Below are 7,260 nucleotides of genomic sequence, written 5' to 3' on the forward strand. Positions count from 1 at the left end.
CTTTAAAGAGTGTAATAAATTATGAATGTGATTTAATATCCTATACATTTGTTTCTATATTTCACGTAAGACTATTATATCAATAAATTTTTTAGAAGCATTATTCATTTAATATTGTTCTTCTTTGATATGTTAAAGTATTGTGAGTAACTGTTTGTGATGTAGAGGATCGTAAATTAGTTTTTTATAAATTAAAATCATGTTCTAATCAAATTTGGAATATGATATATGAATACACTGTCCATATATATATATATCATATATTTAAAAGTTTATAATTATTTGTAGATTAAGTAATATCAAGTTAAATGATCTAAGAAGTAGGAACAATATGTTATTCGAATCCCTACATCTAAAATATTAGTACGTAGTAAAGTATTTTTATACACAATATGTTTTAAAAATTTATATACAAAAATTATCTGCCAAATTATTATTTACTTAATCCAATTATTACAATCAATATGTATTTTTTTCGTATACTTCATACGTGTACGAATTTATACCGTTTATTAGGTAGTATGAATATTACGATATTTCGAATGATGTCACAACCTGCTAATAGTTGACCTGTGTCTTTCCTTCTAATCTACATAATTAGGGAGATATTGATATTTTACGTGTTAACTCGCCTCCACCATATTTTACGATGCTTCATACGACGTATTCTAATCAATTTAAATTGAACTAGAAGTTTTTCAGCTTGTAAAGAAAAAATTAAAATTAAAAAAGAAATATCGTTGCAATGTTTAATTCGAGTATATTTATCATATTAAAAGATATGATTAATTTCAATCGATGCAATTATTATGGATCATTTATGAATACGATCGTGAGCTATAGCTATCGAGCGCCAATCACCAATGGTAATATACAAGTGGCAATACGTAAAAGATAGTAATAGATAAGAAACCACTTCGTAAAGTCGACGTATGTTAATTGCTTCGACAAAAAGATTGTTTTAATAAACGCTTCCATTTCACAAAATTTTTCCACTTGTCTTTAGGTATTTAGAAAAATTTTTACATTATTCAAAGGCTAATACGCGTTATTCTTAATTATAAAAAGATGTTAAATACGAAATAAAAGGAAACATTCCAAATTACATGGTAGATGACCCTGAGGAAAATTCGAGTATGTATACCAACAATATAAAGAAACAACCGAGATCGAATATATACGTACATACATCATACGTATTTACCAACGTGCTATTTGCACTGTGATAATCCATCTGCGAAATAATACTTGCATGAAAACCAGTCGTTTTCTCTTTTCTTCTCTTTAGGAACTATGAACCTGTTAAAATACGCGATGTCATTCACCCTCTTCAATCGACTCACGTTAACGTATATTGAGGCATTTTTAAATACTTATCATCTCAATTGATTAATGAACGTTTTCGATCAAATGTATATATATGTAATTGTCTTCAAGGAAATATGAATCTTCCGTGCGAAACGTGGTGTCTTGGATAACATTGATATTCCTAACTCGTCGGATGACTAATTAGAATTACAATGGGCACAGAGGTGTGTAGATAATCGACCATGCGTATGCGATTGCTTTGCCATCGTCGAAAATAGCTTCAATTAGATAGATTCAACGAGGAAAAATCACGAATTTTCTTCGAGCCGAGTATATACGAATATAAGCAGATCGATTAGATGTTTCACTGTTCTTCCAATTTTATTTTTTCATGTACAAATTATCATAAAAGAATGGATATTTGAAGTGTTCGAAAAAGACTTAAATTAGATTGTATCGATAAGCATAAAAAAAGCAAAAAATGTTGTTTCTGACAAATTATGTAATCATGATCGTTTAAGAATCGATAGTTTTCTGTAAACTATGTTAGTAAGCAGATACAGGAAGAGAACGACTACTATCGTGATATATTTGAAACGACGTCATCTATACGGATCAGTAATTCCATATTTAAAACCGGGTGACCTTCGTAAGTAAGAGAGACAGAGATGAAAAGAAGAACGAGTTGTGATGTTTTATTCTTCTTTTTATTTTCGTTCAATCGTCGTCACGTATATTGCGAGTAAGAAAGTTCCATACGGAAGTCTATTTCTATGAAATAAGAAAATCTATATTTTGTTAATCAGAGAATTATGAATTTTTCGAAGGAAAAAAAATTATAAGATAAATTAAAATTAATTTTATTGCTTTGATATTGTGCGTTATATACGTTAACAAAAATTGAATCGTAGATACTTACATTTTTTGCAATCATAGCCGGGTTTTAAAGATTTAATGTACATTCGACGAATCGCATTAAAACTTCCAATAAACCGCAACGACGTCACACAGATAAATAGCTTATTAGTCATTAATAGCTAAAGTCAGACGAAGCCAGCGTATTTTGTGACTTTTATTGTGGTGGAATTTCTACTGACAAATAATATTATTTATATCGTAGTTCATACGATAGAAAGGTTGTAAAATATTTATTACTTCCGGCTTTTATTTTTTTCCAGATTCGTGTACACACATTAGTTGGTACTTGTTATCTCTAAAAATTTTAATACAGAAATTTCATTTAACGAAAAATTCTCGAATAATAAAATAACGGGTTAATCGAGAAGATAGCTCAATCAATTAATGAATCAGATTCTCTTATTATAATTAATATGACGTCGTCATCAAAACATCGATGAACTTAAGCTTATCGATATTTATAATGATGCAATAAATCTTGCATGATGAAACATGATTTAAAGATTCACTTCCATTACCAGCAATTATTTTTACGTCGTAGTAATGTAATTAAACATTTTTTTATTACATCTAGTAAAACATTCTTAAAACTCATTCCTATAAGAACGATTGTAAATCATGTGATACGATTTGGTCGAACAGAAATGACGACGTTTCAAAACCGGAACATTGATTTATATTCGATTGGTCTTTGTTATGGACAGTGTTGTGAAGAATTTTATTAAAAATGTTTATCATGCATATTAACATGTTGACTGCCATAGTACTTTTGAGGATTCCGGTGTAAAAAACCAATTTAATTTAAACTAGTATATTAAAAACTACGAGATATCAAACGAGTTATCTCGTTGTTGACAATCAATGTATTAATGATTTCATCATCACAATAGAGATTTAGACATTATTCTTTTCAAGTCTATTCAAGCTAGACCTTTCGTATAATATTGCATTTATAATTAACCTATATACGTACGTAATAATGGAATAATAAATCTTTTTAAAAAGGGTCAAGAAAGACTATAACGGTATCAAATTTCAGCATATATTACATAAAGAACTTGGAAATGTATAAATACGTATTTAACTTTTTTCTTTTGGATATTCATGCATTTTGACGTATCGAAAGGTGTATCTTGCTACGCGATTGGATCGCTTCAAAGATGTAATTTAATCGAGATGGAAAAAAATTAACAGTATAATGCGACTAATTACACACTAATTCATAAAATAACTGAATCCAGTATAATCAAATTGAATGGTATGTTAATCGGAGTTTCTTGGATATTTTAATGATTAATTCATGGTTTCTTGAATACATCGACGTACGTCTTTCAAATTCTTTTTATCATTTTATTAGTTACGAATTAATTATTGCTTTAAATATATATTCGATTGTTTCGACTGTGACTATTATTTAATATCCACCTGCAAATGATATCTAATTAACAAAGCGTTTTTTTTACTTTTGTGTATTTTTCTTTTTGTATAGAAATAACGTGGATAAACTGAATAAGATAAATGAAACGCGATTAAGAAACCCGTAGTCAAAAACTATTATATTTTTTTTAGATATTTCATTATATTTTTCAGATACACACAATGATTGCGTAATATAATTTAAGAGAAATACGTTAATAAAACAACAAGAGAAAAGAAAAAAGGAATATGCTTCCGGAAATGTAACGAGAGTAATTAAGTAATAATAATTATTTTTAGGCATAAGTTATCGATTTTAAATAACTCCAAACATGATATTTTCAAAGATTATTGCTATTTTAGGAAAAAATTATCGAGATAATAACGCGTACCTCGAAATTTTCGTTGACGACCAAACATGATGATATCCGTCTGATAAAGTGTTTATACCTGCTTGCTCGTTTTAATCATTTTTTCTTGGCTGATAAAATCGAAAATCGACACTGGCAATATATATCAAGATCGAAAACAATTGCGGGTGGAATTCGGTGAAAAAAAAAGAGAAAAGAAGATCTATCACAAATCTCGATTTTTTTTCTTGTCTCATCTTATTAAACACCCACATGTCACACGTACCATCGTAAGAAATGCAAACGTTGCAAAATATTTAGAATTCAATGTTTTCAACAAGTATTCGGCATCGCATTTCGCTGAATCTTCTTTCTTTCTTATAAACAGATATCGACAAGCTTGTTTTCGCTTTAATGTCTTATTTTCATTAGAAATAACGATTATTATCACTCAAAATCCTGACGTCTCTCTAAAGTGCGAATTAGACAATCACGTATTCGTGTTTAATACTTCCGAGGATAAGACGATATAAGTGTCAACAACAAAGAATTGCTTGGCGCTTGGCGTTTGGGGAGAAGAAAACTGTAGTTATTTTATCCTCCATGTGTTATCCAGATTGAAATCCATGTAAATTTCGATATTTACATTTCGTATCGATTATACAATTACGTCGAATATTTTTTACAAAAGAATATAGGGATACTAATTGATAATATCTATAGATTTTGAAAACTTGTTTAGTTTTGTGAAGCATACGTGAGTTTCTATACACGACTTCAATCTAATAAAGTCTTCGCGAACGTGTTAATATACACGTACATGTAATTACACGTATACAGGATACAAAGTGAGAGGCGCGCATTTGCATGTACCGTTTTACCTCCATTGCGGCCTTGAACGGTAATGCGCGAAAACGTCGTGGGAGATGACTTTTAGCACGATTCTCTCTTTTTATTTCTTCTTCTTCTTTCTTATCTTCTTCCTCTCAAAGTAATTTTCTCGAAAAAACAGATCTCTCTCTCTCTCTCTCTCTCTCTCTCTCTCTCTCTCTCTCTGTCTCTATTTCTCTCTCTCTTTTTCTCTTTTTCTCTCTATTTCTCTCTTTATTCATAGAAAAAGAAAGAAAAGAGAATCTGTTATGTATTTGTCGCAAAAAAAGACTTCCATTTTGATTCTTTGTTTTGTTCTTGTTTCTTGAAGCGAGCTCGTATCTCTTATTCTGAGCACGTTTGTAAGTGAGCTTCCTTTTTTGCATATAAGCCCGATATCGTCTTGAGAGTATCCCTGTCTCTTATCTTCTACAATATCGAACTCTGTTATTAACGTAACGTCAGATTTCGATGACTCAGAGAAAAATATGTACTTATGGATATATATTAAATATCGCGTACTTTATACAGAAGGTATTTTGTATGCAGAAACGTTAATTGTACCATTGGCCGAAAAACATTCTACGTACTATTAAACAAGATTGTTACTCTATCTTTCTTTCTTTCTCTTTTTGTTTTTCTTTTCTATGCACCCGCACACACGCACACTTACACATACGTATTCTTTCTGATTATATTTTTTTGAAACATCTAAGAGAAACTTCAACATATAAGGGCTTATTTGGAAACGTGTATGAGACTATTCATTATCCTTTGTACTAAGTCAATCTTCTTCATCGTGCGTTAATTTTGGTAATTCTATCGGTAATTTTGTTTTTTCGTACAAAGTTAACAAGCGCGAGGAAACTTCTTATTTTCCTCGACGATTTTTTCATTGACGTCTCAAATTAATAATAACAAGAATATCCGATGATGATGAGGATTTCAAAATTACTTCTTTGTAGACCATTATAGAAAATTGTTTTTTTTTTCTTTGACTAATCTACGTTGAAGTAGTAGTCAATAGTATTTTCTTATCATTTCTTAATTTTTATGGATTTGAGAAGAATGATTTTTAGAAAATTATTTGTGTGTACAAGCGATTAGTTGATCAGTTTTCATTGGTTCATTTAAAAATATTGTGATGATTTTCTTTTTCTTGGATTTTGATAAAATGCAACCTTCTCATGTGTTGTAAATAGCATTAATTATTTTTTTTTTAAATTGGAACTAACAATTAAGGAATTATATGCAACGGACTTTGCGTGTTATGTTATTTGCTATGACTTTGTCTATAATGGATTCATTTCGAAGAGTACGTATGGATGTGGTATCGATAATGATCGAGAATTAATTTGTATAATCGTTAAGAGAATTTTGTACAAGGTATAAAAACATTGTAATATTACTATATCTCACATGTAATCGTTTCAATGCATAGAAATATTAGTGATTGTACTATAATATGAAGAGAATATTAATGTTATATGGAATATAGTAAGAAAAATAATCTCTCTCGTGATAAACTGAAAACAGAAAACGTTTTCAGGTGCAACAAAAAAGACTTGTGCGATTCGTTATCACAACTGCGACTAATCAATACGTTTTGTTTAATTTTCGCAACAACGTAATCGAAATAAAACAACATTATGTCTTTTAATCTGCCAACTTCGTATATTCCTTATCATGATTGTCGTATTGCTGGTCTCTTGAAGGGGAATCAACTCCGTCACAATTTGAGACAGACAGATCAATAAAATTGGAATGGGATAAAATTTTCATGATTGACGAAATTTGCTACTTTTTTTTTATATTCCTATAGGTAATTATGAGAGAGTATGTGTAATCGTTGACGCAAATCATTATTAATGATATAAAACAATAATCATGGTTTATACCGTTATATGTACAATAATATTTTGTATTTGGATAATGAATGATGAATTTCTTAATTTATAAAACTTATATGATAAATAATGTTATATACTGTATATGAATATGTAATATAAATATAGTAATAGATATACGTATTTATGATAAATATATTCGTATTAAACGTTCTATTTTGTGCGTTAACAAACGATAAGAATGTTATCGTAGTTGGTTGATTACACTCGAGCAGAAAAAATAAAAGTGTAACTTGTATCTACGTACAAACGCAGTCTTTTAATTACAAAGAATGAATTTCCATGAACTCAAAAATATTATAGTTAATATTTTAGTATATAAGAATAATATTATAGTATATAAGAATTCGTTCATTGTACGACGATTCACAATGAGCGATAAAATTGCGACGAGGAGAGTAGATCGAATTTTAAAGTTAGGTGCAAAACGTCACGTTCGTGATGTTTTTATCGCTTCGATTTGGCTCGTACTTGACTCGAGCAGTAAGTGG

Source organism: Vespa crabro, chromosome 2, assembly GCF_910589235.1.
Source record: "Vespa crabro chromosome 2, iyVesCrab1.2, whole genome shotgun sequence".
NCBI classification, from domain to species: domain Eukaryota; kingdom Metazoa; phylum Arthropoda; class Insecta; order Hymenoptera; family Vespidae; genus Vespa; species Vespa crabro.